The sequence below is a fragment of the Ochotona curzoniae genome, unplaced genomic scaffold (genome assembly GCF_017591425.1).
Source record: "Ochotona curzoniae isolate NIBS_2020 unplaced genomic scaffold, NIBS_Ocur_1.0 scaffold_274, whole genome shotgun sequence".
NCBI lineage: Eukaryota > Metazoa > Chordata > Mammalia > Lagomorpha > Ochotonidae > Ochotona > Ochotona curzoniae.
Window position 1 is genome coordinate 5,986,322 of NW_024467101.1, and position 11,396 is coordinate 5,997,717.

Genomic DNA, 11,396 nt, shown 5'->3' on the forward strand with positions numbered 1-11,396 from the left:
GCTACCCCTCCTGGACAGCCACTGATTAGAACCAGAAGAGTTCACCTCAGGAAAAACTTCACAAAGAAACTCACAGGCTGGGCCCAGTGCGGTAGCCTGGTGGCTGGAGTCCTTGCCTTGCATGTACCAGGATCCCATATGGGCACCAGTTCATGTCCTGGCTGTTCCACTTCCCATCCAGCTCCCTGCTGGTGGCCTGGGAAAGCAGTCGAGGATGGCCCAGAGCCTTGGGACCCTGTGCCTGCGTGGGAGACCCAGAAGCTTCTGGCTCCTGGCTTAGGATTGGCGCAGCTCTGGCTGTTGTAGCCACTTGAGGAGTGAATCAGCAGATGGAAGATCTTCCACTCTGTATATCTGACTTTCCAATAAGAATAAGTAAGTCTTTAAAAAAGAATAAGAAGCCCGCAGGCTGGGATGTGTCTGGCATGGCACTTTGTTTTGATTTTTTTTTTTTAAAGATTTATTCATTTTTATCAGAAAATCAGAGAGGAGAGACAGTATATGAAGTAAGTGGAGTGATCTTTAGTCCAGACATCCCAAACCAATGGTGCAGTGTATAGAGCAGTCACATTAGGAAGTGATTGGGGGCTCCTCTGTTCCCTGTGAGTTAGGGAACGGATCCTCACGAAAGTCACAAACCAGGGCCCGGCGCGGTGGCGCAAGTGGTTAAGGTCCTCACCTTGCACGCCCGGGATCCCATATGGGCGCCGGTTCTAATCCCGGCAGCCCCGCTTCCCTTCCAGCTCCCTGCCTGTGGCCTGGGAAAGCAGTTGAGGACCAAAGCTTTGGGACCCTGCACCCGCGTGGGAGACCCGGAAGAGGCTCCTGGCTTCGGATCGGCATAGCATCGGCCGTTGCGCTCACTTGGGGAGTGAATCATCGGACAGAGGATCTTCCTCTCTGTCTCTCCTCTCTGTATATCCACCTTTCCAATAAAAAAAAATAATAATAAAAATAAATCTTTTAAAAAAAAGTCTCAAACCAGAGTAAAGCAGGGGTTGATAGCTGGCCCCTCGCTCCAGCTTCCTGCTGTCACCGGCCCTGGGAGCTGTGATGGCTCCCTCAGAGACCGTCATTTAGGGCCTTGACTGGCTCTCAAGTGCAAGGGAGAACTGTGCACACGGAGCCCCCTAGGCAGTGGGGTTTTTCAGGGAGAAGCTGGGCTCCCCGCCAGCAACCTTAACGGACTGCTTTCCCTCTTCCCTGCTGGGGTCTTTGAAAGTCAGTTACACAGGGAGGGAGAGAGAGAGAGAGAGAGAGAGAGAGCTAGATCTTCCATCAGCTGGCTCGCTACCCAGATGGCCACAGTGACCTGGGCTTGGTCAGCTGAAGCCAGGAACCTAGAACTCCACTGGGACCTCGTGCGGGTAGCAGGGTCCCAAGCACTTGGCACAGCTGGAGCTCTAATCAGAGCTGGCTTTGCACTGACACTTTACGCTTCGTAATACTGATTTGTACCCTTGGGCTGAATCGCTGACTTAATGGAATTCAGCCCAGATCCTGGAGGGCCAGTTCAAGTCCCAGCTTTGCCACTTCTGAGCCAGCTTCCTGCTAATGCCTGCTGGGAGACAGAGGGTGATGGTCTGAACTCCTGGACAGCTGGCCTCAGTTTGATTCAGCCCTGCTGGCTGCTCCGCTTCCCATCTGGCTCCCTGCTGGTGGCCTGGGAAAGCAGCAGAGGACAGCCCAAAGCTTTGGGACCCTGCACTCGCATGAGAGCCCTGGAAGAGGCTCCTGGCTTAGGATTGGTGCAGCTCTGGCTGTTGTAGCCACTTAGGGAGTGAATCAACTAATGGAAGATGTTTCTCTGTCTCCTCTCTGTATATCTGACTTTCCAATAAAAATAAATCTTTAAGGGAAAAAAAGGGAAATCTTAGAGGTGGGCGAAGGAGATAAGTCCCTTTCGCTCCCCCCCTGCAGCTGCATGGCCACTCCTTGCTGTTTCATATCTTGAACTCTTCCACCCACCACGCATGCGCCTCCCATCTCCCTGGTTGTCATTCTGGTTCTGCCATAGTCACTGGGTCTTCGAGTCACCACTGACCCACCTAGTAGACCAGATTACTGTGGGCCTTTCTCTTCCCCAGAAGTCATAATCCTCCTATATTTTTCTTGGCTTAGTTTTCTTACTTGTCACTAGGTCAAGCCCCAACTCATCTAAAGACCAACACATCATCCGTGTTGTCAGCGATTCTTAGCCGGCTCCCATCCAGACTGGTCTTGCCCCTTCCCGGCCATTGTCAGCGGCTCTCCCTGCACATTTCCTGAGATGCTCCCATTCCTTTCTTGGGAAGGACCTGCTGGAGAGAGAGGAGGCATGGGGGATGGGGATGCATTTTTCTTTCTTTTTTTTTTTTTTAAGATTTATTTATTTTTATTGGAAAGTCAGCTATACAGAGAGGAGGAGAGACAGGGAGGAAGATCTTCCGTCCGATAATTCACTCCACAAGTGAGCGCAACGGCCGGTGCTGCTTTCCCAGGCGTGTTAGTAGAGAGCTGGATCAGAAGTGGAAGAGCCAAGACTTGAACACGGGATGTTGTAAGCTTAGACCTTACCCCTGTAACGTTAGCCAGCCCTGTGTGAGACTTGAAGTCTGTCGCCGTGTGTTGTGCCGGGCGCCCGTGGAGCTCTCATGCTGCCTGACCAGGAACCTTGTTGCTAATGATTTCCTCCTTTTGGTTATTCTGGAATTCCTATTACCCAGATGCTGGACTTGGGACGTGTGTGTTTCTTATCTTTTCCTCCCTTCCCTATCATTTTCTTGTCTTGATTCTCCTGCACCAAGTGGATTCTCGGATGCTACTCTTATTCCATGATCTCAAAGTCTCTCTAGGATTTTAAGTCCTCTCTATTGTACCTGTTACCTCCTGCATGTTTTTCTGCTCTTTGATTTGTCATTTAGTCTTTCCCATTACAGATTTTCTTTGGTACCTGACAGTCATTGGTAGTCTGCCTATATATATATATATTTTAAGATTTGTTTATTTTTATTGGAAAGGCAGATATACAGAGAGGAGGAGAGACAGAGAGGAAGATCTTCTGTCTGATGACTCACTCCCCAAATGACTGCAATGGCCAGTGCTGTGCCGATCCAAAGCCAGGATCCAGGAACTTCCTCTGGTTCTCCCATATGGGTGTAGGGTCCCAAGGCTTTGGGCCGTCCTCAACTGCTTTCCCAGGCCACAAGCAGGGAGCTGGATGGGAAGTGTAGCTGCCGGGATTAGAACCGGCGCTCATATGGGATCCCAGTGCATGCCAGGCAAGGACTTTAGCTGCTAGGCCTCCAGCCACTCCGCTTTCAAGCCAGCTCCCTTACTAATGTGCCTGGGAAAGCAGCAGAGGATGACCCAAGTCCTTGGGCCCCTGTAACCACCTGGAAACCCATCAAGAAGCTCCTGGTCCCTGGCTTTGGGTCAGCCCAGCTTCGACCACTGCAGCCATTTGGGGAGTGAGTCAATGGACAGAAGATCTTCCTCTCCGTCTCTCCTCCTTTCTGTGTATCCAAGTTTCCAATAAAAATCAAAAAATAAAAAGACAATGCATTTAAAATTTTATTCTGCAACTGGCCACAGTAGGAATGATAGCCCTCATTGAGTGCTGTGCCTCTCACGTGCCCCCCCAAAGCACAAAATACATAAAACAGTGATTTTGAAGACACTGGACGTTAGCCATTGGAGGAAGGTGGTCCTTGAAAAGTGAGAAATGCCTTTAAAGCAACTTGTACAGTTGCCTCCATTGAAGGCCTTATGAGAATTTCCAGGCCAAGACACAAGGCAAGTGGACTAACAGGGACCCTGGCAGCCAGCCAGAGTTGTGGGATCAGTTAAGAGGTCAAGGACAGAGTCTTGGAGAAGGAATCGGGGTAGAGGGGGGCCAGGAGGAAATTCAACATTCAGCAGAATTGGGGAGGAGCTCACGGTGTGAAGGAAGCAACGGGCCTGGGGCAAGAACCACAGTGAAAAGGGGACAGAGCGGTGGCTCAGCCTCTCCCGGGGTGACTGTTGCTGCAGGCCAGACAAAAGCTCCATTCACTGGGTAGCCGGGTGCAGTGTGGTCAGAGCCTCACCAGATTATGTTTGAATCAGAAACCAAGGTGACAGACCCAGCTGCGAACGCCTTATGATACCTTAGTGTTCCCAGGGGAAAAGGGACATCCCGGTGTCCCTTGGGGCTCATCGAGGCCAGCGCATGACCTGGTGCCTCTGCTGTCTTCTGCCGGGAGGAAGCAACGAGGCAAGATGAGGCCATTTCTGCAGGCAGTGTTCCAGGAGTAGGCACCGGATGCCAGGTTCCCAGCCCTGGGGGAATTTGGAGCAGGGCTAGTGGCTTAGTGAGCACCTGTGCGTCTGGGACTTGCAAGCATGAAAAAAAAAATCTGCTTGTGTGTGACAGGTGTGCTAACAAGCAAAGTGTTGGCAATCTCTAGCAATTACGAGACGGGCAGACTCCCGGCACTGCCCCTCCCTCCCCAACATCAAAGTGACATGAATACATTAAGCTTCCCAGATGAAGAACCATCAACTCTGCACAGAGCTCAGCTTCCAACTCTCCCTGCCGAAAGAACAAGACTTATACAACCATCAGGCCAATTAAATGTGTTTCTAGGAAAGTAGTAATATCCAGCTCCTATAAGTGAAATTCACAGAGAGGCCTGGGTGGAGGCACCCATGATGGCCTGGCCTTCCTCTGTCCCTCTCTTGGCAGTTGACACTTTGCAAACCTTATGTCATCCCCAGGCTACGGGATGCTTGGAGGAGGGGGAGCTTTGTGTAACCAGATCTCTAGCTAAGGACCATACTCTCCGCCTGCTTCTTCCTGCCCCTGGAACTCTGGCCCCACTGAACTACACGAGGCTCGCTGCGCTGTTACGTTCCCCAGAGCTCCCATGTTGGAAACTGTCCCCAGTGTAATGGTGTTGGGGGGTGGGACATTTAAAAGACAGTTAGCTCCAAGGATGAATGACACTGAATTGCAAAGATGAATTTGTTACAGAAGGGAGAGTTCAGATATGCCTTTCGCCCTCTCGTGTGCTCCTTCCCAAGCACATGACGCCCTCTGCCTTGACCATGACCCGTGACGCAGCAAGGAGGCCCTCACCAGATTGCAGGCGTCCTCCGATCTTTGACCAAGAGCCAAATAAACGCCTACTGTTTATGCATAAACCATACAACACGCAATTCTCCACTTCCTGTAGCTCAGCGTCCCAGCTCACCCAAAACTGCCACGTCACCTGGGGTCGTGAGGGCCCCCAGGAGGGGGCCGGCTGTGAGCACACACCTGCAAGCCCCCTTGCCCCAGGGTGGGGTAACCCTCCCCCAGTTTTCAGAGAGTCAGCTCCCAGCTTGGTTGGGTGCATCATACGGGCCTGCGTCACACAGGGAGAGAGACACATCTGACCATCTGTGGCCACCTGGGTTCTCGCCTGCAGCACCCAACTCGGGTACCCGTCAGCGTGGGCACCGTCCTGGTAAGGAGCTAATCTCTCTGCCTGGTGATATTGAAAATTTTACTGGCGGGTGGTGACAGCAGAGGGGTGGGGGCAGGAGAAGGCTTGACATTTGTCCAACAAAGGATTTGGCAAGGGAAGGTCATCCCTCCAACACGTGTTTATCAGCCCAAGGCTGGCCTTCCCATCCTCCCTCTTTTCTATAGGCCATATGTCCACTCTGTGCTCTGCTTTGCCGCCGTCCACGCACTGGCATCCCCTTTTGCAGGGAGTGAGGAGAGGGCCCAGGGAAAACACCCCCACCCCATGGAACAGCAAGGTGAACTGTGGACTGCAAGCCCTATTTCACAAAGGCACAAGAGGAGGGACCCGGGAGATGGGAAAAGCCGAGCCAGGTACCTCCACGAGTCTGGAACTCTGTCTGGGCTGGTCCGAGTGTGATTTGTTCCTTTCCCACAGCCTCCACCACCTGGCTCAGGGAGGTAGATAAGTGGAGCCTATGTGGAAACAGGATCCTAGCCCCATACCATCCTGCCCCTCACCCCTCTCGGCTGCCTCCTGTCCCAAGGCCTGTCTGTTGGTGTACCACTCATGGTCCCCTGTGAGCCTTGGAGTCCATAGGCCCAGGGGACCCCCACCTTCTGTATGGCCCTGGGACCTCTCCATGCAACAGGGGGTCTCCATTCTAACACTGGGCATTTTCAATCTCTGTTCCGGCCTGCCCTGCTGGTTTCTGAGTCAAGCTCTGCTCCAGCTTCCTACAAGAGGGCTGTGAGGATGACCGTGGTGCTGGGCTGCACCCCAAAGTGCCTCACTGCTGGCTATGCCCACCCACAACCTGCCCCTGCGTGCTCTTGGAGGGGGTCCTCCCCCTGGGGCTTGAGGGGGAATGCCTCTGACACTGGTGCAATTCCTAACCTTGCAGACGCACCAGCTGGTTAGGTACCTGGGGAGAAGGGGCAGGGCTGGACCCTGGGGGCAGTGAACAGCTCCTTGTCTCCATTTAAGTTTGCTGGGGCTTTGCTCGTGTAAGCCGGTGGACAGGAGCTGGGAGGCTGGGAGACACGGGACAGCTGTCTACAGCCTTGTCACCAGTGCCCCTGCCAGGGTTGGTGGCTGGGAAGGGCTGGAAGCTTGCTCCACATTGAGCTGTCCCTACATCCCCGGGGATAAGCTTCTTCCTCCCCAGGAGCCTGATCCTGCCTTCCCTCTCCTCTAACTCCCCAGGCCACACGGATAACCCCTAACACCTGCATCTGTTGGTCTCCAGCAGGGCACTGCCCAGGGTGCCGCTGGCGGGTCAGTCCTTACCTTCCAGACATACCAGGTTCACGATGCAGGAAAGCTGAGATGGGGAAGCCTTTATTTTGGGGTCTGACCTGTGGGTGTCAGGAGAGGTGAGGTGGAGCGGGGACCGTTCCTGCTGAAAGAAGGACTGAGCCTCCTAGCTCACTCTTCTTCTGTCTCTTTAACTCCTGGCAATCCTCCTAGGTCTTCACTCTCCACTGTCCTGTTGGCTTGAGAGCATTCATCATGTAGGCAGGTGGCGGGTCACCTGGCACAGCAGGCTGAGAGCGCAGACCTCAACCCTGCAGCTGCAAAGCCCCAGGGGAGGCAGCAGCAGCGGTGGTCCCAAGCTCAATACTCCAGGTCCAGCCGTTGTACTCAGTACTCCAGGTCCAGCCGCCTATGCAAATCAACCAGCAAGGGCTGGGGCAGGGAGGCTATGTTCAGGTTGTTGCTCAAATCCACCCAGGGCAGCACCAGGAATTGGCCTTGGTGAGTTGGCAGGTGGTGGCTTACATCAGTCAGTTGCCATTGAGTAGCAGCTGGGAGAGGCGGGGCAGTGTCCAAAGGCTGGGCGGCAGCGAAAACAACAGCTCAGCATTCAGTACTGGCTGCCCAGCTAGTGCACGATGTGCCACATGTCCTGCATTGGCAGCTGGACACAGAGGGCCACGGTCTCCCCAGCCACCAGTGCTGACAGGATCTTCTTCAGACTGCTGTGGGATACAGGCAGAAAGGAATTGAATGATGGCCTGGGCCTCAGGACCACCAAGCAACCATGCACAGGAGACAGCTTTGGTCAGGGCTGTCACTGGCCACTTTGAAAGCAGATGGCCGGGCCCAGTGTGGCAGCCTAGTGGCTGAAGTTCTCGCCTTGTATGTGTCAGGATCCCATGTGGGAGCCGGTTCCAGCAGCCCTGCTTCCAATCCAGCTTCCTGCTGTGGCCTGGGAAAGCAGCCGAGGATGGCCCAAAAGCCTTGGGAGACCCAGAAGAGGCTCCTAGCTTCGGATTGGCTCAGCTCTGGCTGTTGTGTCCACTTGAGGAATGAATCAACAGACAGAAGATATTCCTCTTTGTCTCACCTCCTCTGTATATCTGACTTTCCAGTAAAAATAAAATAAATTATTTTTTTTTTAAATGGATAAGTCTTAAAAAAAGAAAGGAAGAAGGTGGTGGCCGTGGCCAGTGAACCTGTTTCCCCTCTGTCGCAGGATCCAACAGGTTTATGGATTGTTGCTGTTAGAAAAACTGTAGTCATACCTGTCTTATGTTTTTATCCCTCTGCCTTTAACACCAACTCTGCGGGGGTGAGGAAGGAGGAACCCATACCACAGAGGGCCCAGCCGATGCCCAGAGAGCAGGGGTGACATCCACGGCCGCATACCTGCGGGAAGGGCCATGTCTCCCAGAACATGTGCTGAGCACACATGGGCTTTGTTTGTTTTATTTTGTTCCTATGGGATGAGGGGAAGCTTTCCCACAAGGAGGAGCAGCTAAGATATCAAGCTTGGTCCCCCTCATCCTCAACCCACACCCTGCGTTGGGAACTAAAGAAAAAGAGAGCCAGGGTGCTGAGGGAGGGGCTGGGGGGGGCTATGCAAAAGGGGGGGCCCTGTGTTTCAAGGAGAGATGATTAAGGGATCCCATGTTCTCCGCAACACCCCTCTAGCTCTGTCTCTCACTTGTCATTTGAATGTAGCCCAGAAGCTGGAGCAAAGCGGAGCATCCCGTGGGCTCCCAGGGCAGGGTGGGCCACCAGGCTCAAGATGGGGTGGGTAAGGGATAAAGAGGGAAAATGATAGGCTGGGTTCACCCCCAAGCTGAGTCTGTGTCGTGAAGGCTGTGACGAAGTGACAGCCCAGGGGACCTGCAGCAGAGCCAGCTAGGTGGCCCAGCTCGGATGCAGGAAATAGGGACTGGGTGTGGCCTTGGACAGCCTCACTTTGTCCCTCTTTGTAAAATAGGAATCATAAGTCAAATTGTGGGCCTGGTGCCATAGCCTAGTGGCTAAAATCCTCACCTTGATCGTGCTGGGATCCCATATGGATGCCGGTTCTAATCTCGGTGGCCCCGCTTCCCATCCGGTTCCCTGCACCCACGTGGGAGATTGGGAGAACTTCCGATTGGCTTGGCTTCCAGCCGTTGCGGTCACTAGGGGAGTGAATCATTGGATGGATGTTCTTTTTTTTTTTTTTTTTAAGATTTATTTATTCATTGGAAAGGCAGATATACAGAGAGGAGGAGAGACAGGAAGATCTTCCGTCCGATGATTCACTCCCCAAGTGAGCGCAACGGCTGATGCTATGCCAATCCAAAGATAGGATCCAGGAACTTCTTCCGGGTATCCCACACGGGTTCAGGATCCCAAGGCTTTGGGCCGTCCTCGACAGCCTTCCCAGGCCACAAGCAGGGAGCTGGATGGGAAGTGGAGCTGCCGGGATTAGAACCAGCGTCCATATGGGATCCTGGCGTGTTCAAGGCAAGGACCTCAGCCGCTAGGTCACGCCGTCGGGCCCGGACGGAAGTTCTTCTCTCTGTCTCTCCTCCTCTCTGGCTGCCTTTTCAATAATAATAATAATAATAATAAAAAGTCAGACTGTGCCACTGCCCACCCTGTCCCTTGTGCCATGAGGACCCCTCCAGCATCCGCACCAGGCTGTGGTGACAGGAGTCCAAAAAGGGGCGGTGGCTGGCCTCTGCTTACCACTGTGTTCATCCTCCTCTGGGCCAGGTTGCCCCTCGCTGGCACTTGGGGGGAGGTGGTAGATGAGCTGCTAGCAGAGTTCACGGTCTTGTGGGGGCTGGGCAGAAGGAAGAGGGGGCAGCGGGTACGTATGAGCCCAAGCTGCTGAGTCCGCCATCCAGTCCCGTCTGGGAACTTTGGGAAGAAGGAGCTGGGCTCCGAGTGTGAATGTGCACTGAACTCATTGAAGCTGTCACCAGGGCCTCCCCCTCCCCTGCCTCCCGGGTGGCCGGGAATTGGCACCAAGCCACGAGAGGCTGCTGCCTGGGAGCTGGACAGACTGGTCCCAGGCCCAGCGGTGCCCAGTGTGCCCGGGGCGGGAGGAAGCCAAGACAATGGGGCCCTTGTTCCCTGGCCTCTGGGACTCTGGGCCAGCGTCTCGGGCTATCAGCTGCCCGCCCACTCTCCACACTGCCCCCCCCCCTCCCTGCCACCAGAGACTTGCTGCAGGGGGGAGGCCAGACCAAGCCCCTCGAGGGAGTCCTGCTCCAACTGCCGCCAACCCCAGGTTGTAGGAGGAACGAGAGCCAGGTCAGCATGCTCTTCTTCTGCTCCTTCTCCAAGCTTCGACTGAGCTCGCTTTCTCTGGGGGCACTGCAGGGCCCTAGCCAGGTGGGCCAGCAGGCCACAGGAGATGGGCTTCCCTAAGTTCAAGAGGGTTGCGTTCCCTTAGAAGATGTCAATGAATGGTCCCCTCAGGTTCCAGATCCTGCAGGCAGAGAAGAAAATTGAGGGTGCCCTTCCCGCCTCACCCAGTTGTCCTCCCTCCCCAGGGCTTGCTGGAGTGCCCTCTCATTGGATGGGGATGGGTCAACTGTCCAGGCGGCAGGTAGACTCCATAGGTGAGGAGAAGGACGGCGCCCCCCCAGGGGTGGAAAGGGGTAGAAAGAGGTGAGGTGTCCTGCTGAAGGCTTTATTGCTGGGTTTGGTATTTGTTGGGGGGGTTGCATTTTGTGGGGGGGCATGGCTGATGTCACTGGAGCTGTAGCCTGTTGGACAGACCTCTCCCAGCTTACTGTCCCAAAGGCAGCTCCAACTCAGTGTGGGGCACTTCCGGAAGTCACCCAGCACCCCTACGTCCCCCTGTCTCCCCTCCCCAGACCATCCCCTTCTTCCTCTCCCCATTGCCCCTGCCTCACCTGCAGCAGCCACCTCTAGGTAGCCCCTGGACCCTCCACTCTCCTCAAGCCCGCCGCAGGCAGGGCTGCCCAAGTCAACTCCAAGAAACAAATGTCCCAATCCTGACCCTGTCCCCTCCAGCTTGACCTTGACTGGTAGCCAAGAGACTCGACACACAGACTGTGTGGAGTTTCAGCCCTTCCCACGCCTGGCCAGCACCCTGGCCTCACTGCCTTTGCCGCTTCACCAGATGCCTATTTCCCACTGGGCACCTGGGCACTGGCAGACCTGGCCAGGCAGGCTTCCTGTAGGGTTATAGGCCAGGATAGACCTCCGCCCTACCCCCCAACACACACACACACACACACACACACACACACACACACCCTCACTGGGCCTCACATCCCAACCTCTGGGACCCAGAGAGGCTGACTCATCTGGTCTCTTGTCTCCCAGAGAATGCCCAGAGCAGGGCCTTGGGCTCCGGGCACTTTCTGGAGATAGCCCATGCTATGTGTCTGGAGATAGCCCATGCTATGCATCTGGCTGATTCAGGCTGTTCTGCTGTTTGCTTTTTTCAACATGGTTCAGGTCACAGATGCCAGCTAGGGAGGACCCAGCTGGGGGGGTGGGTAAGGGAGGAGCCTGGGTAGATCCAGACAGGGCCCCAGACCCGGACCACACTCTACCATCTTCAGCTGGCCTGGACAGCTCCTCTTAAAGGGCCAGCTCCACCTTTCCAGCCAGGTGAGCCAGGAGCAAAAAAAAGTGGAGCAGGAGCAGTGGCTGTTGGGGGGC